General features: G+C 52.3%; 2 protein-coding genes and 2 non-coding genes across 4 annotated transcripts in view; 1 reads left to right on the top strand and 3 right to left on the bottom strand.

Moving 5' to 3' along the window:
* Positions 1–27,272, top strand: part of LOC127041343 (zinc finger protein 551-like) — an 804,136-nt gene that overhangs the window by 675,708 nt on the left and 101,156 nt on the right. The gene's annotated exons all lie outside the window — the stretch shown is intronic.
* The window catches only part of LOC127041337 (translation initiation factor IF-2-like), a 126,328-nt gene that overhangs the window by 20,237 nt on the left and 78,819 nt on the right, over positions 1–27,272 (bottom strand). The window lies entirely within an intron of this gene.
* On the bottom strand, positions 572–644 carry TRNAF-GAA (transfer RNA phenylalanine (anticodon GAA)). The gene has a single exon. It is a non-coding gene; the product is annotated as a tRNA-Phe (tRNA).
* TRNAS-UGA (transfer RNA serine (anticodon UGA)) lies at positions 15,787–15,868 on the bottom strand. Its single transcript has one exon. It is a non-coding gene; the product is annotated as a tRNA-Ser (tRNA).

Below are 27,272 nucleotides of genomic sequence, written 5' to 3'. Positions count from 1 at the left end.
TCTGGCCCTGCCTTCCTACCATCTTGTGATGTTGGCCACAGAGCATCAGCAGCTGCCCTGCGTGCTGGTGACCTTCAGTGGGTGTTCAGCATGTCAGGGAGAAGGCTGCCTGGGTGTTTTGTGCATGTTTGAAGGCCACACCTAGGCATGGTCCTGCCCTCCTCTAGCCCTGACCTCAGTTGCTCTGTGGCTTTTAAGCCTTCCCTTGGAGCTGTCAGCACCACCTGCCTCTGCTCTAGGTGCCCAGAGGAGGAGAGGTGTGTGGGGTCACTTTTACAGATGCCCCTTCCCTGGTACTGCCCTGGCTCAGCTGCCCAGAGGAGCTTCAATCCCCAATCCCTGCCTAGCAGCCCTCTGGCACCATTCCTGAGGGCTACCCTGCCTCACTTTCTTCCTACCATATTGGGAAAGACAGTTCTCATTATTAAGGGTCAGGTGGGCCAACTAGGGGTGGAAGCCCATTCAATGTTTTCCTACTGCAGAGCCCAAGATCAGTAACTTAGTTTGGGTGCAAGCACTGCTGTGCTCCCAGAAAACAAGCCACCCCTTCACAAAGAGGAACGACAGGGCCTGCCAAAGCCTGGGATTGAACCAGGGACTTTTAGATCTTCAGTCTAATGCTCTCCCAACTGAGCTACTTTGGCAGCTGCATAACAGCATTTTGGACTGTTGCTTCTCTGTCTGGGATGTTTTTGTCAGCAGTTGCACACAAAAAGGAGAGGAAAACAAACGGCTGCTTCATACCCTCACCGGAGGAACCGGGCACCTTTAGCTGTGGTGAGTAAGAAGTGTCTGTTGGCTGGCAGGGCTTGTCCCCGAGCAGCTGGAACAGCAGCTGCTGCCTCCCCCTCGGCTCCAGGCTGTGGGAAATGCTCATTGACTGGCTGCATGGGCGGATGCTGCTCCGTGCTCTGGAAAGCATCTGTATTGCTCTGTCAACCCCCCATCTTCACTGAGCCAGTCTGATAAGGTCCCAAGTGCCCCCTCCGGCCTGGCAGCTGAGAGTCTGTGCAGACATCAACCCCCCTGCCAGCCCCACAGGCAGCAGCAGCGCCAGTGCTCCCCCCCAGCACCACAGGGGCACTCAATGCACTTCCTGTGGGGAAATGGCTCCTTAGTGTCCAGCTGCTAGAGTGAGAGCCAGGAGAGAGCAGTGTCTGGCTCACCTTGGGGGAGAGAAGAGACCTGATGAGAGCTGATCTTCAGTCTCCCCCGCAATGCTGGTCAGTTTTATTGCCACTGTAATAGTCAGTGCTTCCCTTCAGGGCTGGCCCTAGAGGGGTGCAGGACCTGGGACAAATCCCCCCCTTTCTGCCCTTCCCCACTCCACCCCTTCCCCCAAGTCCCACCCCTTCCTGCCCTGCATCTTCCTGCTCCATTCCTCTCCCTCCTCTTCCTGCACCCCACTGAACAGCTGATCACTGGCAGGGGGAGGTGTTGAAGGGGAAGAGCAGGAGCTTGTCCACAAGGCCCGAAGCAGGGGCAGAGCTGCCTGCCAGTGGGTGCTGAGCACCATTTTTTCCCCCCTGTTGGTTCTGCAGCCCCATAGCACCCCTGCATTCACTGACTCGGCTCCTTTCATGCTCTAAAGAGAGGAGCAGAACCAGGTGAGTGGCAGAGACTTCAGGTGCTGAGAGTTTGCCTGACACCTCAGGGACACAGTGTGAGGTGGTGTCCTAGGCATCTCTATGAAAGGAGCAGAGCAGGATTTACTTGGGGTGGGGAGAGAATTGAGAGCATCAGTTTGTATAAAGGTATTGCGTGGGTGAAAGGCTGTGAGCAGGATTCAATCCTACGGAGAGGAATACTATTGGATTTATCAATTCTAACACCTTAACCACTCAGCCATCAGCATAATAAGGTTTCAGTACCACAGAATAAATAATCACAATGAACTGGTCAATAATCACAATGCCCAGGCCTGAAGATTTCCCACAGCAAACCTGGCTCCCAAAGCACAGGGGGGATTTGAGGTTTGTTCTCCCTGCTTAGCCATGTACAGTTGCACAGAGAGCACCTTCAAAAGTCTCCCCTCCCACAGAGCGGGAATGGGAAATGATTCTCAACTTGAAGCCTGATGTGAATGCGAATGTCTGGACCAAGGGGCCAGGGACTGGTCTTTGCTAGAGAAACCACTGTCAAGTTTTAGCCAATTAGGACAAGTCAGCAAATAAAAACAACCTCAGGTATCAGTAACTGCTACAGGTTGCAAATTCCTACATGCAGCAGTTTCTGGCACTACACCTGTGCAGCTCTGCTCCCTGATCTTCTTGGGCTCCTGCTTTCTCCTTAGCTCCGCCCCACTCTGGCCCAGACTGTTGCAGCTCACACAGAGGATGGGACTCCCTCATTTGATTGCTTGGCCTGTCAGTCCGGCTAACTTCGAGCTTTGGCCTCTCCCCATTGCCCCTGGGGTCTGTCAGTCTCAGGGTCCTGATTTCCCATTCGCCCTTCCCCCTTCTATTGGGACTGGGAACTAGCCAACCAACCCACCCCCCACCAAGTTTTAATAAAGGGCCAAGAGCAGGCCCATTACACAAACCAGCCCTGTGAGGGTCACCGATGGGCAGAGAAGGCCACATAAGCTGGTCCCATGATGTAACACTCAGCAACCAGGATTCTGAATCCTGCACTCTGAGTTCAAATCTCAGTCAGACCTTGTGCTGGTTTGCAGTAAAGCCCTGGAGCTCAAAGTGCTCCTCTTTCCTGTCTCCAGTTGTACAAGAGTGAGTTTTTTCCCTGCTGCTGGGTGACTCACACCCGCTGGAGCCAGGTCTCTGGTCAGGATGGCTGCAATGGGTTGGGGCTCCAGAACTTGCTACCCTGGCTACTGCTGTCTGCAGTCCTGCAGTTTGACTTAATGGTTGTGATTCTTGCTGCTTCACCTAATGCCCACAAGTTTGGCCATTGTGCTTCCCACCACACTTTTCCTCTGGCCCACATGGCGCTTGAAGAAAGGAGTGCCAGGGCTGGGATTAATAGTCAGGCCTTGGCAGGAGGGAGGAAGAGTCCCAGGCTGGAGCCCCACACACCTTCCCTCCTCCAGGCACCTAGAGCAGAGGCAGCACAGCTCTGTTCACTGCATACCTCAGCAGAATAGGTGAGTTCATGTAAATACAGTCTGGTCCCAAAGCCTCGCCCTAACCCTGGCTCATCACTAGCTGTCAGGGGAGAGCTCATTCATACCTTGCTTGCAAATCATAATGCACCAACATTGTTAGCAAACACAACAGCTGGGTGATGAAACCAGTCTTTGTCCAGACTTTTAAAAAAACCTGTTATACTTTCTCAGGTACAAGTATTTTTCATACGTTGTATCTGCTTTTAAAGTGTGTGTTAACATTTCAATTTCCATTCAAATTTGCAACCAATGACAACATTGGCAGCGCTGTATGTAACTACCTTAACACCTGGGAGTGGGGAAGTGTTAGGGAAATTCGGGGAAGGGGGTGCACAGCCCTCTGGCTGGGGGGCGTATAGGGAATGCCCAGTTTCACTGAATTGAGTTTCCTACTGCAGCACCTCAGTAGGTTATTCAGAGAGGAGCTGCAGTGTCTAGGCAGTGGGATGCCTGTGCCTGTGCCTTTAAGAGCCCAGCCCTGGGAAGCCCATGCTGAGACGTGCTGCCTGTGGGAGGGGAGATAAAAAAGCCCCTCTGCTCCCCCATCCTATTTTTGCAAACACTGTAGTTGCAGCCCCCCAGGGTTACTGTTACCCTCTTCCCCTGCCTGTGCTGGGGTTTAACCCTCAGGCAGCGCCTCATCCCTGGGCTTAACTCTGGCTCCTTTCCCCCCTTTCTGATTTTGCTCTTCAGTCCCTCTCCTAACTCTGCCTCCAACTGCTTGACACTCCTGACCAGTCAATTCCCCCCTGCCCCGTTCAGAGCCTGGCCACCTCTTCTCCTCTGATTTGCCATCCTTTGCCCCTTTTTAATCCCTGTAAAAAGTAGGGGGTGCTGGGTCCCATTCTGGCGGGGGGGAAGGGCTTGATGCCTGGCCCCTGCCTGCCCAATGCTCAAAGTGCCCCACAATCTTGCGGATGTTTGCTGAGTGCTGCAGGGTCACCTGCAGGACGGAGAGGGACATGGTTAGGAAGTGATGCAGCCAAGGATGCCTCACCCAACACTGAGATGCAGCCATCTCTGAGGTGGGTTGCATAAGTCAGCAAATTAATTTGGAACAGGAAACGCACTGAAAGGACTGAGGCAACTGCAGGAGAAAAGCACAAAATGCAGGAGCCCTGGATCCCAGCCCTGCCCTTCCCCCGTATTTCCATATGACTCCATCCAACAGCTGCCTCCCCCACAATTGCAGGGCAGTGCCATGGAGCACACCGAGGCCTGCCTGTTTGCACAGGACAGCTGATATTAGTGCCCCGGGTGGAGAGAGATGATGCTAAGGGAGAAGCAGGCAGCAGACAGTCCCCGCAACAGAGGAAGAAATGCTAGGGGGTGCTGTGCTGCAAGGAGTGAGGGGGGTTGGCAGGGAATGGGTGGTGTGTCTGTCTTTTCCCCCCACAATTCCTCCCCAGCCCTACCCTGGCCCAGGCTAATTCCAGCCTAGCTACCAGGGTTACATTTGGCCTGTATTTCCCAGTTGCTGGTGGCATGGGAGCTGAGGAGCATGAACCTCTACTCCTCCTTCCCCAGACACAGTTGCATGGGAACTGACCAAAGGAGCCTGCAGCACTGCTGCCTAGAGGAAACTGAGTCACCAGCCAGTGACAGACACATCATGGCTCTCCTCATCCTCATCCTCTTTTCCATATACAACCTGGCCAGGGGAAGGGGGGTAAACTCAGGGCAGTTGCATAGTCAACCAGAGGATGTTGTGAAGGCCAAGACTATAACAGGGTTCAAAAAAGAACTAGATAAGTTTATGGTGGATAGATCCATCAAGGGCTCTTAGACAGGATGGGCAGGGATGGTGCCTGTAGCCTCTGTTTGCCAGAAGCTGGGAATGGGCAATAGGGGATGGATCACTTGATGAGTCCCTGCTCTGTTCATTCCCTCTGGTGCACCTGGCACTGGCCACTGTCAGAAGACAGGAGGATACTGGGCTAGATGGACTTTGTGTCTGAACCAGTCTGGACCAATACAGACTTTCTCCAGAGCCCAGAGCAGCATTCACCCACGCAGCCAGGCAATGGGCATTTACCACAGCGTGGAGCCAAGGGGGAGGTGTCAGCTGCTGTTCCAGCTCCTCCAGGACAGGCCCTGTCAGCTAACAGACACTTCTTACTCACCACAGCTAAGGTCGTCTGGTTCCTCTCATGGGAGAAGTATGGAGCAGCCGTTTGTTTTCCTGTTTGTGCTCCTCTGTGATGTGAAAATCGGGGAGGGGAGGTAGAAGCCCCACTTCCCTTCCTAAATGACGCCCGGTGGCGGAAGCCAGGACAACAAGGTGGGGCAGCAAGTGGTGGCCAGACTCTTACTGTCAGAGTCTAGTCTAGCTCATGGTCCAGCTCAACTTCCTCCCCGCATCACTGGCCCCCAGTCCCCTTCTGCCACCAGGTCAACCCGGGAACTAAGGCAGGAATGGTGTGAGGAAGCAAGTCAAGCTGAGCATGGCAGGCAAAAGTGAGTCTTGTCTTCGTGGGCCACTCACAATGACGTCCTTTTTGTGTGCCATGGCCATGGCTGATAAAAACATCCCAGACAGAGAAGCAGCAGGCCAAAATAGCAGTATGCAGGTACCAAAGTAGCTCAGTTGGGCAAGCATTAGTGTGCAAATCTAAAGGTCCCTGGTTCAATCATTGGCTTTAACAGCCCTTTTGTCTTTCTTTGTGTGGAGGTGGCTTGTTTTCTGGGAGCGCAGCAGCACCTTTACCTGAGGTGAATCCCTGATTTTGAGATCCCCAACAAGACAATGGAGCATGGACTTCTGCCCCAGTTGGCCCACCTGACCTTTTAAAATCAGAGATGGGAGCTGTATTTCCCATGCGACTTATTGGTTGACCCAATATGGTGGGAAGAGAGTGAGGCAGGGTGGCCCTCGGAGATGGTGCCAGAGGGGTCAGGGACTGGGGACAAAAGCCCCTCTCCACAGCTGAGCGAGGGCAGTACTGGGGAAGGGGTATCTGTAAAAGTGTCCACGTGGAAGGTGGCAGGGATTGGAGGGCCCAGGAGGAGATTGTAGGATGTTCAGTGACTTGGAGAAGCTGGACTTGGACATGGTGTGCATTCAGGAAATGCACATTCACAGCTTTAGGGTGGCTTGATGGGTAGAGGGTGACTGGAGGAAGGGCCTGTCTTTCTGGCCCTCCTGGCCAGGGAAGAATGATAAGGTTGGAGTCTTGTTCTTCACATTTCCAGTGCTCCATGGAACTTGTTACTGCTAGATTAGTGTTTATGGTCCCCAGTTAAAGTGTGAAAGGAACTGGCTCCCTTCCTCTGGACTACACAGTGTTTGGTGTAGGAGGTGGATTTTAATTGTGTCAGATGGCCTGAGAACCGCTGGTCCCATTTTCCCAACTGTCAGAGGAAACTCTTCTATGATGACAACTCCCTGGTGCAGGTTTGTAGTGAGGTCAGTTTAGAGGACATGTCTCTCCATAGTGGAACCAGTGGAGGGCAGGAGGTAGCCTCCAATTCCTCTGATCTGAGCTCACACCAGACACAGATGTGGTACACCTTTCTGCAGGGATAGGCCAGGAGTCACACTGATTTACGTGAAAGAGAGCACGTCGACAGCCCAGTTGCCACCCTCTTCCTCTTGCCCAGGTTTAATAGTCATGGATAGGCAGGAGGGAGGAAGAGTCCCAGGCTGGACCCCAGCACACCTCTCCTTCTCTGAGCATCTGGAGTAGAGGCAGCTGGTGCTGACAGCTCCAAGGGAAGGCTTAAAAGCCACAGAGCAATTGAGGGTGGGGCAAGAGGAGGGGAGGATTTCCCCCAAGAGGCTCTTTCTCAGCTGCTGAGAAGCACAGAAGTACCCGGTGTTTGCTCTTGCGGTGAAAGGGGTTAATATGTTTAGACGGCCTGGCTAGCTCAGCTGGCAGCACCTCTGGCTCTTACTCTGAAGGTTGAAGTTACAATTCCCTGTCTGGGTGCTTGGGGCTCCTCTTCAACAACACAACACACAATCTGCTTAAGCCCCCACCCAGTAACCTGGGGAAACTAGCCCTGGCCACTGGGTACCTCTAAGAGGCGATACTTTCCCCACTCACACGCACTGAGTGTAGAAAAGAAACTTTAAGAAAAAGGAGAAAACTCACCTTGTATTAACTTGGGAAAACACCACAATCAGGATTCATAACACAACACTATGAGCAAAACATCCACCCACAGCCCGCTGAGCAGTGGCCTTTTGCCTCCGGCTTGTAAATCCAGACACCAAAACGTCTTTGGATGTGCTGCTCCCTCCACTGCACCTCACCCACAGCTGCTGCCCTGAGTTAATGAAAACCCAGAGTTCACCTCTCACCTCCTGGGGGGAAAGCCCCTTTCTCCCTCCACTGTCTGGCCACATTGCCGGCCACTTGCCATTCCCCCCGTCACCACTCTGCTGGCCACCCTCTCTGCTCTGGGATGTCTTGTGGTCCCTCCAGGAGCGGAACAGGCTCCCTAAAAGTAGTCGCCACCAGAGCCTGAACAGTAGCTCCATCCCTTCCACTCGAGGCCACGCCCCTGCAGCACCCCTTCTCCCCAAGGCCCCACTCCTGTGCGGCCTTTTCCCCACAAGACCCTACCTCCTGCTCACTGCTCTCCCCCCCTCCCCCCTGACTCGCCCTTATGGTCATTACAAAGTGGCAAGGCCGAGCCCTCCCATTTTTAAAAGTCCTGGGATGTTGTTCCCCCCTGTTCAGGCACCCCTGGGGCCCTGCACTTCACACAGCTCTCCCTGATTTCAGCTGTTAGTGAGGGAGCCTCACTGCTAGCGCAGACTGGGTAGTTTGTTGGATGAGAGACACTGTCTCAAAGCAGGACTAATGCTTAGACCTGGTGATCAGTGATTTCAGATCTGTTGGTCTGCAGCAAGACTCTACAGTGAGTCTTAACCAGCTCTGTTATTACACAGGGATGAACAAAAGGGTCAAATGGTGCCTGGAAGCCTTAAGAAGAATCCACCTCACCAAGTACACCACTTGTCGCTACCTGCTCTCAACCCCACTGAGAATGTTTTGGGGTCACTCTTCGCCATTATCAACCTAGGGAGAATACCAATTAGCAGGTGCTCCAGTGGCACAATTGGTTAGCACACAGTACTTATATGGCAGTGCTGAGAGGGAGTTGTGAGTTCAAGCCTCCCCTGGAGTGCTACTGGTTTTCATTAATCAAGTGGCACCACCCATCACTTGGCCCTCTGAAATATACAATTCCAGCCCAGGGGACACTGAGGCAGGGCAGAGGTTAAAAATGCCCCCTTCACTTATTAGCTCCTCTCGAAAGTGCAGGTCAGAATCTACAATCCTTTCTCCCCCACCAGCCCCTGTGCCAGGATTCCTCAAGCAGAGCCTAGAGTCCTGCTCATGGCGTCCGTATGACAAACCCAAAGTGACAGGGAGAAAACACTCAAATCCTGCCTGGTGCAGGGAGCCAGGTTTGCTCTTCAAATTCTGTCGTTGGTACATTTCCAGGTCTGGGAATGTCCCACAACAGCATTTAATGGGAAGCTGCCTGCAGAACAGTTACACTGCACAGAGCTGCTATGGAGGAGGGGTGGGAATTATTAACATTTTGAGGATTGTTTGGGAAATAAGCCTTTATTTGGTGAGGTTAATAACTATCTCAACTTTAGTTACTCAACTTAAAAATTGGTGTCACTTGATTTTTGCATTTCCCTGTGAAAATACAACTGGCACGTGTGGCTTTCTACAGGGGGTCATGACGTTAAAGTTGGGGAATTCGGTTTCTGTACTTGTGTGTGGGGGGGAGTTACTTTTTTACAGCTGTCTCACAGCCAGGCACACCAGGCTGTTACCTGCACCCACTGTCCTTGCCAGGGGCCCCTATTGAACCCTTGGGGCTGCACTGCAGTGCTGGGGTGATGCTGCAGGGGGAGAAGCTGCTGTGGAGCAATGTAGAGCACGATGATTCAGTTCTCTCTGAATTGTCATTCCAATTGTTTGCTCAGACCAGCTTCCCCAGCACACTCACGGCTGCGCATCAGTGTAAGTGTGTCCTTGGCTGAACAGTGAGAATTCCTGCCCATTTCCCTTCCGGCTGGAGCAGGATGAGAGTGTGTTTGTGTGAACGACATTGCTGTAGAATGTTGTTCATTCCCCACTCTGACAATTCAGACAGTCCCTTTCCTAGTCTAATCTCCAGCACATTGTTCCAATAGCCGGGGGCAGGATTTCTCTGGGGCACTGAAATATTTCCAGGGGCCGGTGCATGAACTCAGCCTTGCATTCCACCCTTGATGTTTCCTGGACGAACAACAGCAGCAGAAAGAAAAAGCCGAGCCAATATCTTCCTCTCAGGGATGCAGGTGGCCACGTCCCCTCTGTCTGCCCATCGCCATTGCAGGAGAGAAGGGTTCACTGGAATCGAATGCCCTGGCTCAGACAAGAGACACAGGGATGTTTTTCTGTTCATGGATCTGTGCAAAGGAAATTGTGTCTCTGTATGAAATTGAGGCTGGAAATCAAACATCAACATGTTGGCCCAATACCCTAAGGAATGTGGGTGAAGGACTCGGGCTGAGAAATGATTTAACAGGGGGTTGTTTCAATTTATTGGCCTGATTAAAACTATGGCTAAAAGCCCCCTGTAACAGGGGCTGCGGGTCAGGACAGGAAGTTCTGTGCAGTGTTCAGAGCTGCCCTGTATCTGCCCTTTCTCTGCACGATACCTGCTCCCAGAATGCACCAGGCCCTGAACTGAACTCTTCCCCTGTGGGCCGAGCTGGTTTCAAAGGCAGGAAATGAAACGTCCACATGGTGGCCCAACACTCTAGGGAATGTGGGTGAAGGATTTGAGCTGAGAAATGATTTAACGGGGGTTTGTTTCAATTTATTGCCCTGACTAAAACTATGGCTAAAAGGCAGCCACTGTCGTTAGTACTTGTAGCTGTGTAGGGACACCCCAGTGGGTGTTAAGTCCATTGCTTTCACCAGAGGCAGTCGATTATTTTATCAAGGTACAAATTTCTTGGTCAAGGCCTAGACTCCAGAGAAAACAATACACTGATGATAAGAAGAAGGCTATAAAAAGAATTTGCAGTCACCATGGGCATAACTATGATGTGTCGTGTTTCACTCTTTATATCTGGCGCCACCTCCTTTCCCTTTAGCCTTGTAGTTGACCAAGGGCAAAGCTGAACATCTCTTCAGATACCAGGGAGTGTTTATGTCCATTCCTGCGAGCTACACAAGGGTTTGATGTTGCTGCTTTCAATCCTCTGGCTCTGCTGGGATAAGGAACAATTCAGGCTGTCAATGAACTGAAGGAGGAAGACCGGTTTTTGACAGGGAGAAGGACGTCTCCTCTTAAAGGTGTTTGTCTGGCTGGCAGTCCTGGTTCCCAGGTCTTGTCCGTGGGGCTCCAGCAATTTTGGGACCGGGTCACTCCCTTGGTCCCACCTGCCACCCCCAGGCGCTCCCCTTACCCCCCGGGGCCCTGGCAGTGCAGCATCTGCCTGCTCGCTCCAGTGGCTGCTGGCCCCTCCCCATGGAAGGGCGGGGCAGAGCTGTGCCTCCACATGCTGCCCCCACCCCAAGCTCCTGCAACCAATGGGATGCTGCGGGGGTGATGCCTGGGGGCAGCAGCATGCAGAGGCCCCGCAGCCCACCCCGCCTTGGAGCCCCAGATAAGCACCGCACCCCTGACTCCCTCCCAAAGCCTGCACCACCACCCCCTTCCCACATACCCCCTCCTCCCTCCAAACTCCCTCCCAGAGCCTGCACCCCCTCCACACCTCCCAGCCCCCAAATTCCCTCCCAGAGCCTGCACCCCGACCCTCCACACCCCCCAGCCCACAAACTCCCTCCCACAGCCTGCACGCCCCTCCACATATGCCTGCCCCCAACTCCCTCCCACAGCCTGCACCCCCTCCCTCTACACGCCCACAAACGCCCGCCCCCAATCTCCCTCCTAGAGCCTGCACCGCCACCCCTCCTCCTGTTCCTCCTACCCCCTGCCCCAGCCCAGAGCCTGCACCCAGCACCAAAACTCCATCCCACAGCCTGCACCCTAGAACCCCTCCCCCACCCAAACTCCCTCTCAGAGACCAGCCTCTCACCCCTTTTGCACCCAAACTCCCCCCAGAGCCTGCACCCCTCCTGCACCCCAATCCCCAGCCCCAATCCAGGGCCTGAATCCTAGTCCTCCTCCCCCACCCAAACTCCCTCCTACAGTCTTAGGCAGGTGAGAGGCAGAGTTTTGGGGGGTGGGTTCTGAGTGGTATGAGTGACATTATTGGCCCACTGGGAGGATTGGAGGACTGGCACTGGCCCTAAGGTAAATTGAGGTTGAGACCCTGCTTTAAGGGATTGGAGCAATGCTGCAGAGATTGACAGACAGGGAGCTGGGGAGCTGTATGTGCCCCAAGGAGAGTTGTTGTTGTGCTCTGGTGACACAGAGCGGGGCTGGGGAGTTTGTAAGCTGTGGTGTTTGTATAGAGATAAAGTTTAGTAACCCCTAGGTTAAAAACTGTTCCTGCTCTGGGCTATGCATGACACTCTTTGTTGAGAGTATAGATCAGTGGGTGAATGTTTCCCTGCAGGATAATAGGTTCCTAGTTCCAATCCAAGTGATTCCCTTGAAAAACTTTTTCGAATGAAAATGGATTTCCAGACCCATCTCCAGTATGTTCAGGAGTTCGCTGAATGGGGGCGGGGAGGCTTGAAATGAATTTAAACACTCAGCATTTTCCTATGCAAATGAATGAAGACCTAGCAGAGCTGTCCAGCAGCTGAAATCAGTTCCAGTCCTCGATGTCTCTAAGAGGGACACTCTGTATCTGAGGCATGTATGACACCTCTGTGGTGATGACAGGTGAAAAAAATGCTGGATTCAATGAAAGATGAGACCATAGGAGGGGAAGGTGAACGGCAGCATCAAACAGGGTCATAACACTGAGACACGGGGCTTTGCTGTCACTGCACCTGTGTTTTCCATCATTTATATCCTAAGGAACACACCCTCCCCCTCCCCCACACACTGTCACACACAACCTTCTCCCCTTGAGCCCAATCCAACCCTCCCCCTCTCCCACACACTCCATGGGACACAACCTCTCAGTGACTCACCCAGATGGGGGCTTGTCTCTGCATCTCCCCAACAAGGGAACAGAGAGCCGAAAGGGCCACAGGAGACCAATGGAGATAGGCAGGACTAGAAAAGACTTCCCATCCCTTTCCTTCTCTCCTCTTGAGTTCTGTTAATCTCACCCATGGGACGTTCCAGCACTGGGTGGGCTAAAAGCACCAACCTTCCCCTCAGCAATGGAAGGGGGAACCAGCTCTATCACACAGAAGGAGGCTCCCCACCTTTGCTGCTGCCATTCAGCAGCCATTAATATGGATTTGTTTTAGTTAATGCAACCCCCTCAACCCCTAATTCATCCATGAATCAAGGAGGCAAGACCCTCAATTGGGCATCAGAGGGGTAATGGGTTAGTGTACAGGACTTATAGTAGCAGTGCTGAGTGGAGCGATGCTGAGGTTGTGAATTCAAACCTCATCTGAAGCACTAGCTTTCTTTAAGCAAATGGGTTCTGCCAATCAGTTTGCCCTATAGAAAATACAATTGCAGCTCAGAAGACACCGAGGTCCCTTTGCTTTACAGAGAGCAGGACAGATTCCACAGATCTACCAGGCTCTGCTCTCCACCAGCCACCTGTGTCAGGAGGGGTCAGGCAGAGCACAGAGCACTGCCCCTGACTCCCCCTCAGTCTTTGCTCCCCAAACCACCTGTGTGCTCACCCTCTTCTCTGTGAGACTCAGACCCTGCCTGACTTTCTATATGTTGATGTGGTTTTCGTCTGTCCTGTTGATGTGCATGTGGGTCCTGTGTGATTTTGGTGGATGCCTGGCATAGTTTTGGGTGCGTGTGTGTATGATTTTTGCATACAGATTGTTTTTTTGCTTAGTATTCTTTTGGTATGTGGGTTTTGTGCTTTCTTATTGTGGGCTTTTGCAGTATTTTTTGGTGTGGATTTGTTCTTTCTATATTTTGTGTGGCTTTCCCTTTTGCATATATGTCTCTGTGTGCTGTATGGGTTTGTGTGGGTTTGGTTTTTGTTTATGTCTGTGTGTGCCTGTGCAGTCTGTGATTTTCTCTTTCTCTCTGTGTGTTTGTCTCTCTGTTTGTATCTTCATGTGTAAATTCACTGGAATTTTTCAAAATCTTCACAGCTTTGCCAATTTTCACCAGGAATTTTTCTCTATTAACAAATTCTCACGTGTTCCCTACCAGTTGCTGACCATTGCCCCAGGGGCATGTCAGTCCCAGGGGCCTGATTGCCCATTGACCCTTCCCTTGTTGGGATTGGGAACTAGCCAACCAAAAACCCCACTAAGTTTTAGTAAAGGGCCAACAGTCCCTTACACGAGCCAGCCCCATGAGGGTCACTGATGGCCAGAAAAGGCAGCACAAGCTGGTCCCATGGTGTAATGGGCAGCACTCAGGACCCTGAATCTTGTGGTGTGAGTTCAAATGTCAGTGGGACCTTGTGTGGGTTTGTGGTAAAGCCGTAGTGCTCAATTTCACTGTCTCCAGTTGTTTAAGAGTGAGTCTTTTCCCTCCTGCTGGGTGACTCACACCTACTGGAGCCAGGTGTTTGGTTGGGATGGCTGCAATGGATTGGGGTGTAGAAGTGGCTATGGCTCCCTGTAGTCCTGTGATGTGACCTGGTGGTTGGTATTCTTGCTGCTTCACCGGATGCTCACGAGTTTGGCCCTTGTGCTTCCTGCCACACTTTTCCTCTGGCCCACAAGGCGCTTGAAGAAAGGAGTGCCAGGGCCAGGATTAATAGTCAGGGCTTGGCAGGAGGGAGATGGAGCCCAGCCTGGAGCCCCTCACACCTTCCCTCCTCCGGACACTTAGAGCAGAGGCAGCTGGTGCTGACAGCTCCAAGGGAAGGTTTATAAGCCACAGAGCAATTGAAGGCGGGGCTAGAGGAGGGGAGAAGCATGCCTTTGAATGGCCAGCAGACAGTCACAAAGACCCCCGGCCAGGCTGCTTCCTGGCATGCCAAACACCCACTGAAAGCGACCCGCAGACCAGCATGTAGGGCAGCTGCTGATGCTCTGTGGCCAATATCAGAAGAAGGTAGAAAAGCAGGGCCAGCCCCCTGGTGTGGCCTCTGTCTGTCCCCACTCAAGGTGCTCACTTTTGCAGTGGGGCAGGAGATTTTACCTCAAGAGGCTTTCCCCCAGCTGGCTAGAAGCAGAGAAACACCCAGGCTCCCAAGGTGCACCAACCCCCTCCAGCACAGGGACAGGTGCACACTTGGAAGAGGGAAACTGCTCTACACGCCAGCCTGGGCAGCCGCCCATTTTCTTTGGCAAGTCAGTAATGGCAAAGGCTAGACTGGAAGGACTTGGGGCTCCTGCCCCAGCCTTTGTGACACCCAACCCCCAACTCCTTCCCGGGGCTCTAGCTGAAGCCAGAGCATTGGCCTGAGCGGCCAAGAAGAGGTTCCAGCCCTGAAGGGAGCAAGACTTTCAGCACGAAGGTAAAACTGCAGCAACACAACCATGAAGGAACTTGAACCCTCAATTTTCTGCCCTAAAGTCAGGCACCTTATCTATTAGGCCACAGGAGAAAAGCCTCTCCAAGCCTTTCTTTAGAAAAGACAGACACTATGTTTCTTGGGTCTTCTACTGAGTGGGGCTGAGACTCTCTGGGCACAAGAAGTAGAGTTCCCAGCAACACGTGAGAATTAATTCTATGGAGCCAGGTGCAGGACTTTGGCAGGGAGGCTCAGGCATGGGGGATTGGGGTGCAGTGGACGGGCTGGCTGTCTAGGTGAGGAGATTTAGTGACCCTCAGGTGCAGGAGAGAGGAAGAGAACGAGGAATTGGCAGTGGCCCTGGAGAAGAAGAGGAGGGGTGGAGGCTCCTAGCAAGCCTGGCTAGCTCATTCAGTAGAGCATCAGGCTCTTAATGAGAGGAGCCAGGGTTTGAGCTGCAGTCCAGGGACTCAGCTTTTAAGTTGCCTTGTGTGCCAGGAGCCAAATGATTCCTGGTGGTGCCCAGAGCCATGTGTGGGACAGAGAGGCTGAGACTTGTGGCGCTTGCTCTGCGGCAGGGATCCTGGCAGCTCAGACTCAGGGAAGGCTTCTGCACTTGGAGCCGCTGACTTAGAGTTCCCGGGCAGTGCTCAATGCCTGCTCCAACACAGGCCCTGTTCCCAAACCATCAAATCTCTTCCTACCCGACCCTACCCCACTTCTTTCTCTCCTCACTCCTCCAGCACACCCCATCAATGGCCAGCGGGAGGTGCTGAAGGAGAAGAGGAGGAGCTTGTCAGCCAGGCCTGCTAGCAGGTGGGAGGTGCAGGGGCAGAGGTGGCTGGTGGGCAGCTTTTTTTTTTTTTTCCTCTGTTTGTTTTGCAGCCCTGTAGCACCCATGGAGTCGCTGACTTGGCTCCTTTCACACTCTAGAGAGAGGAGCAGAACCAGGGCTATGGCTGATCTATGGGGCACTAGGTGAGTGGCAGAGGCAGCAGGTGCTAAGAGTTTGCCTGACCCCTCAGGGACACAGTGTGAGGTGGTGTCCCAGGCATCTCTATGAAAGGAGCAGAACAGGATTTACTTGGGGTGGGGAGAGAATTGAGAGTGTCTCAGAGGGTTGTAGAGAGGTATTGCCCGGGTTAGAGACTGGCTAAAACACAAGCCTCGCTGTGAGCAGGGTTTGAACCTGCACAGGGTAACCCTATTGGATTTCAACTCCAACACCTTAACCGCTCAGCCATCAGAGCTGTGAGCACAAATCTTCCCCAATGCCAGAGAAACTGGTAAAGAATCACAATGCCCAGGCTTGAAGTCATCTGAACTACAGAATTCCCACCCCAAACCTGGCTCCCAAAGCACAGGGGGGGATTTTGGGTTTGTTCTCTTTGCTTACCCATGTGCAGTCGCACAGAGAGCATGTTTAAAAGTTTCCCCTCCCGCAGAGCGGGAATGGGAAATGATTCTCAGCTTGAAGCCTGATGTGAATGAGAATGTCTGGGCCACAGGGCCAGGGACTGGCCTTTGCTATAGAAACCAGTGACACACAGAACCAGGCTATGGAAAATGTTTCCTGGAGTCAATAAGTGGAATAGCAGCAGTATTGTGCAGAGAAATGTCTCACAAGAGGAGTCAGCGCATTGGTGGTTCAGTAGCAGAAGTCACAGATACAGCGGGGGAGGTCTGTGGATCGGGAGTGAGGGGCACTGGCAGAGCAGTGAGAGGGGAGCCCAGGGCTGGGATAACAGGGGCTGTGGGTCAGGACAGGCAGTTCTGTGCAGAGTGTTCAGAGGTGCCCTGTATCTGCCCTTTCTCTGCACCGTCCCTGCTCCCAGAATGCACCAGGCCCTGGACTGAACTCTTCCCCTGCAGGCTGAGCTGGTTTCGTTTGCTGTGATCCTGTTGGATGGGGAGGGGAGGAAGTGACAGTCCCAGCCCAGAGCCAATGCCCCCTGTCACCCAGCACCCTTGGCCCTGGATCCACTCAGCCTTGTAGAGAACTCAGCAGGGCAGGTCAGCCAGGAGCTGTGCCCTGCCAGGCGCTCAGGGGCGTCTACCCTGCAGCTGGGGGATCTCCCCAGCGTGGTCCATGGGAGCTCACGCACTAATGGGATAGTGGCAGCAGCTGCGTGGTGGGTTGGGCTGGTGACTCGGGTCCATCTCCTGGGGTCGGCTGGCTTCATGCTCAGGGGACTGGCCCCAGTCACTGGCCAAGCCCCTCAGCCACGCTGCCTCTGTTAGCGCACTAGCCTTGGGTGGAAGCTGCTGGCTGGCTGGACCCTGAGGGTGGGTCAGGCACTAGGGGAAACCCTCTGGCCTGGAGATTTGTTGCCGAGATTCCTGGGAGCTGTCCATCCCCATGGCTTGTGTGGCTGTCCCCCGGGGCCCAGCAATGGCTCTGGAGGGTGACTCGTGTCACCTGGGGGGAGGTGATCCAGGCAGTGGGCAGCCGGGGGTTCTGACTTACTGATAAAATTGGTCTCTTCACTCCATGGTGCTCAGTGGCCTGGGTCAGTACCAACACTTCCCAGGAATAGGTCGGGGTTGGGTGGGGTTAGAATTTTCCTCTAAAGCGATTTTAGGGTCTGATCCTGCAAGTCCCCCATGTACCCAGTACAGGATGGGTCCAGGCACCTCACTCGATCCAGTGCTGGCGTATACAGCAGAGAATTGGAAGCGGCAAATCGGGGGGTCCTATAAAGGGACAAGAAATACAAGAAATTACTTTTGAAAGGAGAAAAGAAAAAGACGACATTCCCGAGCTGTTTAATAGGGCGAACTGCCCCTTGCAGGCTGCGAAGGGAAATCTCAGGGGTTGTGTTCACCTGTTCCTAGGGCTGTGTCCTCAAGACAGATTTGTGGAAGAAAGAAAATCACCACCGAGAGAGGAGTTGGGCTTAGTGTAGATTTTTGTGCTTTGGCAGGGAATTTAGGATCTGGGACTGGAGCCTTAAAGAGGGAGCGGGTGAAGGCTCCCCTCTGCTTTCAGGATGAAGGAATCCTGGGTTTGGTCAGTCCATCCGGGGGGTCACATCGCTCCCAGGCAAAGAGAGGAGGAGAACTCCCCCCACAATGACACATGCAGATCCTGGAGAAGAAAGAGTAAAGAGACCAGCAGCAGGTGAAGGTGACTGAGGAGGGGAATCCCTTGTGCATGTTACAGAGCACTTGGGCAGCTGTGGCCATTCAAACACCCTGAGCTTTACTAATGAGTAAGGCCAGACTGCTGTGACTCAGAGAAGGGTTTAGGTGTCATAATTGACAAACAGCTCAGCATGAAATCCCCGTGCGATGCTGTGGTCGTCCTTGGATGTACAGACAGGAGAACAGTGACTAGATATAGGGCACTAGTGTTATCTCTGTACAACATTGATCAGACCAACACTGGACTTTTGCACACAGTCGTCCTGGCCACATTTTAAGTTGAAGAATGAAAAATTGGACAGGGGGGCAGAAAAGAGGAAAAAAGCATTGAAAAGTTGCCTTCCATTGCGAGACAAGAGCTCAATCTGCTCAGTTTATCACAGAGAAGACCAAGAGGTCACTTGATGACAGTGTGTAAATCCCCTCCCAAAAAGAAAATCCTGGGTACTGAAGGGCTCTTTAACCCAGCAGCAAAAGGCAGAACAAGAACCAGTGGCTGGAAGTTAATGGCAGAGAAACTAAGATGAGAAATAAGGGACACATTTGCAATCGGTTGATTAAACACTGGAACAAAGTACTCAGGGCAATGATAGATTCTCCACCCCACATGGGGGTGGCAAGAGGGGACGGGGGGCTGAAGAAAGTGCTCTCGGGTGAGATAGAACACCATTTCTCTCCGGTGCTTGGCTGGTGGCCTTGCTCTCATGCTCAGGGTCTCCCTGATCTCCGTTGCTGGGGTCAGGAAGGAATTTCCCCCAGCTCACACTGGCAGGGATGTTGGAGTTTTTGTCATCCTCTGTGGCATGGGGCACAAGTCACTTGCCCGGATCAGCTGGGTACATCTCACCAAATCCATTCCAGTGCAGGGGCCTCCCGTATTGGTACCCCTCTGCCTCTCCTATGCTCTGCCTGTGGCACACAAAGGGATATTCTCCTAAGGGCTGGAATATTTTGTTTAATCCTGGTTGTTGGGCTCAGTGCAGGGTTGACTTTGTGGCCTGTCACGTGTATGGGGGTTAGACAGGATTATTTAGTTGTCTTGACTGGCCTTAAAATCTAGACATGGATGTTCTGGCTACAATGTTGCAGTCTGTGACCCATGGTCTCTCCAGCTCCCAGGGGCCTCATTCCAATCGAATCCCAGGCCAGGATTCAGAGACTGGCAACTGCAGCGCAAGGCAATCGGGGCTTGTGGGAGTCACTTTGGGGCTGTCACGAGTCACAGAAAACAGAACCTCTCCCAACATCCCGACTGCTGCCCATGAGGACATCTGGCCGTAGAGGAGCCAGGCCAGTGCCCCCTGTGGAAGGAATCAGGCGAGATGGAAACCCCCAGGATGGGGAGTTTTGTGTTTCAGCCGTGTTGGTATCACTCAAACACATGCACTGTGCCCACACGCAGAGCCAGTTCGTGCTGTAAAACCCCAGACCCACGAGGGACGTGTTAATCTCAGCACAAGTTCTGCTTTAACCCATTAGAAATAACCCTGTAATTATTGTGGCGTCTCAGTGCCAGAGGATGCCAAACCCCTGAGCTGTCAGTAGAGGGCCAGGTGTAGCGTCACTGGACACTGTCAGTGCTTCAGCAGCGAGGCCTTGTACTTGCTGGCCCTGGTGGCTCAGACACATGGATAGGGAAAGGGGAAGGTTACACACATCCCCAGCCGGAGCCCTCACCCCTTCCTGCACCCCAACCCCCTCCCCAGCCTGGAGCCCCTTCCTGTACCCTGAACCCCTCATTCCTGCCCTTCACACCCCTTTACAGCCCTCACCCAGTCCCACCCCCCGTTGCAGCCCAGAGCCCCTTCCCATACCCTGAACCCCTCATTCCTGCTCTTCACCCCCCTTTACAGCCCTCACCCCCTCCTGCATCCCAACTTCCTGCCCAGCCCGGAGCCCCTTCCAGTACGCTGAACCCCTCACTCTTGGCCTTCATCCCCCGTTAGAGCCCTCACCCCCCTCCTACACCCCAACCCCCTGCCCAGTCCAGAGCTCCTTCCCATACCCTGAACCCCTCATTTATGGCCCTCACCCCCCATTAGGACCCTCACCCCCTCCCGCACCCCAACCCCCTGCCCAGCCCAGTGACAGTGAGTGAGGGTGGGGAAGAGCGAGCCACCGAGGGAGGGGGAATGTGGTGAATCAGGGGTGGGGCCTCAGGAAAGAGGCGGGGCCTTGGGGAAGGGGCGGGGTTAGGCTGTTTGGTTTTGTGCGGAAAGTTGGTAACCCTACTTCAGGCCTAAAGCCTGGGGTGACCTCTCCACTCCAATCTCTAGCCAAGCAAATTGGAGCCTGCAGGTTTCCAGGCCAGGTTCACTTCGTGTCTCTCATTGGAGCTGCTCTGTACTGGCTCCCTGCCCAGCCGCTGCTGCTCCCCCAGAACCCCACCCAGACCTGCAGCCAGCTGTAAGATCTGGGAGTCACAGCCTGTTCCACATGTGGCTCTGCATCCGTTCCTGGGGATTGCCCTCCGCATCCAGCTCTCTGCAGATCCTCACCTGCCACGTGGCCACCACTTCCCACAACAGCCTGGCCCTTTCCTGCCTCAGGACCGTTCCCGTGACCTGGCCAGAGGAAAGAGAAGTACAGAGGGGAAGGAAATGGTGGGGATTGTAGTCCCATTCTTAGCAGATTTATCACAGTCCCAAACATAGGCTGAAAGACGCTGCAAACAGACAAAGTTCCTCTCTGCCCTATCAGATTATGAGTCCCAAGGTTTTTGGGGTTACATTGATTGCCCCCTCTTGCTTAAAGAAACAGTCTTAAAGTCTGCAGCTGCCTTTTCAGCTCCTTTCTGTACCTTTAACTGCAAACTTTATATTATATCCTTTTGGTAACACCCTGATTTCCTGTATTTTTTTACCGATTCAACTCCAAAAGATCCATGAAATGTTACCAAGAAATAGAAAATTGAGAAAGTCAGTGTGTTTGTGAAAATGTTCATATTTTTTAAAGCCATCTCTTGGGTCAGTGAACCCTGATCCATGGACATTCGAGCCACACTGAAGACTGGGCACCTGAAGGGAACGTCCAGTTGAGAGACAAAGTTTCCCTCTTCCCCAGCAGCAGGCTCAGCAAAGCCAGGGTCACATGAGCTGGCAGGGACCATGTCCAGGACAGGTTGGTACATTTCCAGAACCTTGGAGACCATGGCCTGAGGCTCAGTAGGACTGACACTCTGTAGACCCGAGTTTAGGAAAAGAAAAGGGATGGACAGTGAAATGAAATGAAAAAAAATCCTCAACGTTTTAGCTTTGGGTTTAGATTTCCATTGAAAACCACAAAGGTTTCTTGAGAAATTAAAAAAATCCTTCAGCCCAGGCTGCCCGAGGTGCCAGGCTCCCTGGCAGGCCGACACCTCAGCCACCTCTTGCCTCATGGCCTAGGCTCTCAATGCTCTGCTGGTTGCCTCCTCCCTTGAAGGCCCCGAGCAAAAAGAAACAAGCACATGCCTAGCAGAAGACAGCTTTGATTCATTGACTTTTGGGTTATGGACCCACCACGCTTCTGCTGTGTCACTCTGCTGGCTCTTTACCTACAGCCTCCAGCACCCACACTTGCCTTGCGAGCTCTAGCGCTGGCAGGCAGATGCGCACGCTGCTAGGCAGCAGCCTTGGTAACAGCAGACATGTGTCTCTGTTGCGCAATGGGTTAGTGTGTTTTGCTGTTAATTGAAAGGACGGTGGTTTGAGCCCACCCAAGGATGGCGATAACCCCTTGCTCCTCAAGACCTGCTGGGAGACTCAAAGGCCACCTTAAACCCATCTCTCGTGGCCCAAGTGGTTTCAGCTCAGGCCCGAAGACTGTGCTGGATGCTACTCAGAAATCCATCTCCCAACGCCCATGCCGGAGGCTCAGGCCTAATCCTCAAGGCCGAACGCAGAACCTTCAGCCAGGCATGTTTTGCTCCATTCCTGCCTCCGCCCAAGCGGCAATGGAGAAATGTAGGAGAAACGCCGGCTAGAAGACGCCTCCTTCTCACTTCTCTGTAGGCTGTGACATTATTAATATCAACTGGGACCATATAGATCATTGCTGCCACCACTGTTATATATTTGCAGCAAATATTGTGCAAAAGTTGTCGTGTGAGGTGTCCGTGAAAAGGTTATGATTTGCTGGTTATAATTATACTAGCTGTATGTGTGTACCATTTTTGTATCTGAAGTTATGAATATGGGCTACGTACTTGTATCTCAAATGTATTTGATTTCAAGTACCATCAGTGATGTATTTGGTCAGCTTCTTGAAAAAGGACTATTCTCAGTAAGTGCCCAGTCAAGAAACGCTTCACTGACAATGGACTTTGGAAAATGCCAATCCACATCTGAGCTTTCCTAGGAACATTCAAACTAACATGTAAACAATGGCGTAGGCCTGCAAATTGAATCATGCATGGACATGTGACCTGCCCATGTGACTCCAGACTCCATCTTGCTGCTGTGATTTTGCTAGGTCAGCCCTAGGACCAATCCTATTCAACTTATTCATAAATGATTTGGAGAAAGGGGTAAAGAGTGAGGTGGCAAAGTTCACAGACGATACTAAACTGCTCAAGATAGTTAAGACCAAAGCAGACTGCGAAGAACTTCAAAAAGATCTCACAAAACTAAATGATTGGGCAACAAAATGGCAAATGAAATTTAACGTGGATAAATGTCACGTTGGGAAAACATAACCCTAACTATACATACAATATGATGGGGGCTAATTTAGCTACAACTAATCAGGAAAGAGATCTTGGAGTCATCATGGATAGTTCTCTGACGACGTAGCAATGAATTGACACATATGACCCCAAGATGAGATCATTAATACACTAACCTGAGGAGAAGGACACCCCAACACTAGTAAGGAGAGGAAATACAAAAAGGGAAGAGGGGAGAAACCCCTACTGAACATGCATTACACCTAGCGACGGCAGCAGAACAGATTATCGGGTACTCAACCCAAGAACGGGATCTGCATGTTGCTGTAGACAGATCAATCAAAAGCTCCACTCAATTCACAGCTGTCAGCAAAAAAGTTAACATCATGTTAGTATTCATAAGGAATGGGCTGGAGAATAACATTTGTATACAAACCAAGGGGGAAGCCTCCAATACCCTGGGACCACCCTGCCTACTACAGCGCTGCACACAGGATATTTTATATCTATCTTTGAGAACTGGGGAAGAAATAGGTCTAAAAAGAAACATTTGCTAATAAGAGAAAACCACCCAAATATGAAGAGATTTTATATTAAGTGAGAGTAATTGGACAGTGGAAGTTCAATTAACAGACAGCAATAATTCCCCCCCACACACACACACACCATTCACATGGCAGCAGGGAGCCCTTTGAGGAGGTGCTTTAAGAGGGTATGTGAGGGGAGTGTGGAACAGGAAAACTTCCTGGCAGTGGGGAGGAGGCAGAAGCAGGGGCAGGCAAGTGACTGGCAGTTGAGAGTAGCAGTAGAAAGGACTGCGTAACCTTGTGCTGGACAGTCTCCACTGGGGACTTTTTCCTCCTGTCCCCTTCCTCACCAGCAGAGAAAGGCCACCCCAGCCTACCCCAGAGGCAGCTGTGTCTCAGGACTCTGCAAACTGCATCCATTAAGCCCCTTCTCTTTTGGGGAATGATTCAGGACAATTTCCCAAAGAAAGGAAGAAAATTTGCTGCAGGTCAAACGGGTTGTGAAAATATCCCAAATCTGAGATTGTTAAATTAACATTGGAGAATTAAAGAGAAAATGGGGCAAAATCTGAAAAGGAGACTAGAGAAAGTGTCAATAATTGCTCCACCAGCACCGACCCCTCATGGAGCCCTTGCTGCTTTTACAGCTGAGAGGAGACGTCCTCTCTCTGACGCCTGGGCATGGTGGAACTGGTGACTCAGTGAAGCTGGACTTGAGGCTGATGCAAGGTAAGCAAAGCTGAACCAGCTGCCCAGGGTACGGGGTTGGAAGTCAGAATGGGGGGTGGGCCTGGGTTCCCCTACATCAGTGGTTCTCAACCAGGGGTACGTGTACCCCTGAAGGTATGCAGAGAACTTCCATCAACGCATCTAGTTAATTGCCTCATTTTACCACAGGCTACAGAAAAAGCACCAGCAGAGTCTGTACGAACTGACATCCCCGCACAGACAGTGACTCGTACACATGGCTCTGTGCCCCAGGCACTGACAGGGGAGCGCAGGGCTCACACCCCTGGGGTGTATGGATAATTCTCAGGTACAAGGAGACGGTTGCCAGCCATGCGCAGTCCCAGGGCACAGGGACAGGCAGCTGTTTCCAGATCGGACACTCGGGGTCTACAAGTGACCTGCTGCCCGACACCAGCTCCTGGAGTTGCCTCTTGGGCAGGAGACCCCCCAGCCCCTCCCCCAGTCTACCCCCTAACCTCCACTCCCCTCCCTGAGCTGGGGGAGAACCCAGTAGTCCTGGCTCCCAGCCCTGCCCCTCCCCCACTCTAACCCCTAGCCCCCTTTCCCCGAGCTGGGGGAGAACCCAGGAGTCCTGGCTCCCAGCCCTGCCCACCCCCGTATTTCCATAGGGCTCCACCCAACGCCCCCCCCACCGAGTGGGGCAGCCCCGCGGGGCACATCGGGGCGGGCAGAGACGAGGCCAGGGGAGAAGCAGGTGCCCGGCAGCCCCCACCACACTGGGGGGTGCCGCGCTCCGGGGGGCGGGGCCAGGCCGAGACCCCGGGACACGAGAGTTCGCGTCAGGAGCCGGAGCCCCTCCCCTCCCCGCTCCCAGTGTTTGTGTTTGTGTTTGTGTTTGGGGGTTACTTGCTGTGTGCTGAGCTTGTGTTTGTCAGTCTGTTTGGTTTGTTTGTTTTAAGGACGTGTGCTGTAGCTGGCAGTTGGAGGTGGAGCTACTAGGAAGGTTTGAAAGCTAGAAGCCTCTGGTAATTGGCTGAGCCTTAACCAGTGGGCGGGGCATTCACTCAGGCCAGGGCTTTATAAAGCTTCGCACAAGAGACCAGGGAGCTTAGCGAACAGGAGCTGCTAACAGGGAGTTTTGCAAGGGAAGTAAGAAGGGATGGGGGTCCCTTGTCGGTCTCATCTGTGACCCATTGGTCCCCTGAACCTGTAAACTGAACCACATCCAAAACCTTTCTGTTTACAGAGAAGCAGAGCGGACAGGGCTGTAGACGGGATTTGAGAGAGTTTGACAGAGGGAGTCTTACAATGGTGAGGAGACCCGCAACACCTGTGCCAGCACTGCTTCTGTCTCCTCCACCTGCGCCTGTAGCCAGACAGAGTACCAAGCATGGATGCTTTTACCCAGATTCTGGTGTGGGCTTGCAAAGACTGTAATTTGCAATTTCCACTTACTGATATCCAGGCTGGGGGTGGCATCCAATGTGAAAGGTGCCTACTGGTGAATCTCTCAGGCAGCAGGTGGAGAGCTACAGGAGGAGGTGGCTAGGCTGAGGAACATCCATATCCATGAGCAATTCCTGGACAGTATCCATGTGGAGACAGCTGACGGTGCTGTCCCAGTTGACAGGACTACTGACACTCCAGTGGAGGAGGAGATGCCTCAGGTGTATCTGACACACCAGTGGAGGAGGAGGCTCAGGGTGGACACAGCCAGCTGTTTACTTCTAGCAGCAGGCAGTGCTCCACCGCTGCTGCGAACCCTCCTGCTGTGGTAAAAGATAACCATTATGCTCTTCTTGATACAGGAGAGAAGAAATCACCCCCAACAGTTAAGGAGGAGAAGCCTCGTACCCCTAAGGCTGGAGGTCTGCTGCCACCACTGATAAAAAACGTAGGGTAGTGGTGGTTGGAGACTCTCTGCTGAGGGGGATGGAGACACCCATCTGTCGCCCTGACCGTTCATCCCGGGAGGTATGCTGCCTGCCAGGGGCCCGTATCCGAGATGTTACAGAGGCATTGTTGAGGATTATCCGGCCTTCTGACTACTACCCCATGCTACTCATCCATGTGGGCACAAATGATACTGCGAGGTGTGACACTGAGCAGATCAAGAGTGACTACAGGGCTCTGGGAGTACGGTTAAGGATTTTGGAGCGCAGGTGGTATTCTCTTCGATTCTTCCTGTTGAAGGTAGGGGTCCGGGCAGAGACAGATGCATCGTGGAGGTGAATGCCTGCTGCGAAGATGGTGTCGCCAGGAGGGCTTTGGCTTCCTCGACCACAGAATGCTATTTGAGGAAGGACTGCTAGGAACAGATGGCGTTCACCTTTCGAAGAGGGGAAAGGCCTTATTGCGCACAGACTGGCTAACCTAGTAAGGAGGGCTTTAAACTAGGTTCGACGGGGACAGGTTGAGCAAAGCCCACAGGTAAGTGGGGAACAAGACCTGGGGATGGGTTGGAAACAGGAGGGAGCACGGGCTATAATGGCAGAGAGGAAGGAGGTCAGGGCAAAGCTGGGAGGCAAGATCAAACCAGTATCTTAGATGCCTATATACAAATGCAAGAAGTATGGGTAATAAGCAGGAAGAACTGGAAGTGCTAATAAATAAATACAACTATGACATTATTGGCATTACTGAAACTTGGTGGGATAATACACACGACTGGAATGTGGTGTGGATGGGTATAGTTTGCTCAGGAAGGATAGACAGAGGAAAAAGGGAGGAGGTGTTGCCTTATATATTAAAAATGTACACACTTGGACTGAGGTGGAGATGGACATAGGAGACGGAAGTGTGGAGAGTCTCTGGGTTAGGCTAAAAGGGTAAAAAAAACACAGTGATGTCGTGGGCTGGAGTCTACTACAGGCCACCTAATCAGGCGGAAGAGGTGGATGAGGCTTTTTTCAAACAACTAACAAAATCATCCAAAGCCCAAGATTTGGTGGTGATGGGGGACTTCAACTATCCAGATATATGTTGGGAAAATAACACCGCGGGGCATAGACTATCCAATAAGTTCCTGGACTGCATTGCAGACAACTTTTTATTTCAGAAAGTTGAAAAAGCTACTAGGGGGAAACTGTTCTAGACTTGATTTTAACAAATAGGGAGGAACTTGTTGAGTTTGAAAGTAGAAGGAAGCTTGGGTGAAAGTGATCATGAAATCATAGAGTTTGCAATTCTAAGGAAGGGTAGAAGGGAGTACAGCAGAATAGAGACAATGGATTTCAGGAAGGCGGATTTTGGTAAGCTCAGAGAGCTGATAGGCAGGTCCCATGGGAATTAAGACTGAGGGGAAAAAAACAACTGAGGAAAGTTGGCAGTTTTTTCAAAGGGACACTATTAAGGGCCCAAAAGCAAGTTATTCCGATGGTTAGGAAAGATAGAAAATGTGGCAAAAGACCACCTTGGCTTACCTTTGAGATCTTGCGTGACCTACAAAATAAAAAGGCGTCATATAAAAAATGGAAACTAGGTCAGATCACGAAGGATGAATATAGGAAAATAACACAGGAATGCAGAGCAGATTAGAAAAGCAAAGGCACAAATGAACTCAAAACTAAATAAAAAAAAGAGACTTTTATCAAGATGGAATAAAGGTAAACAGAGAAGACTGTTTTATCAATACATTAGAAGCACGAG

Source organism: Gopherus flavomarginatus (genome assembly GCF_025201925.1).
Source record: "Gopherus flavomarginatus isolate rGopFla2 chromosome 13 unlocalized genomic scaffold, rGopFla2.mat.asm SUPER_13_unloc_2, whole genome shotgun sequence".
Lineage (NCBI taxonomy): Eukaryota > Metazoa > Chordata > Testudines > Testudinidae > Gopherus > Gopherus flavomarginatus.
Note: the sequence above shows the minus strand (reverse complement) of the source record. Positions and strands in the feature narration are given on the sequence as shown.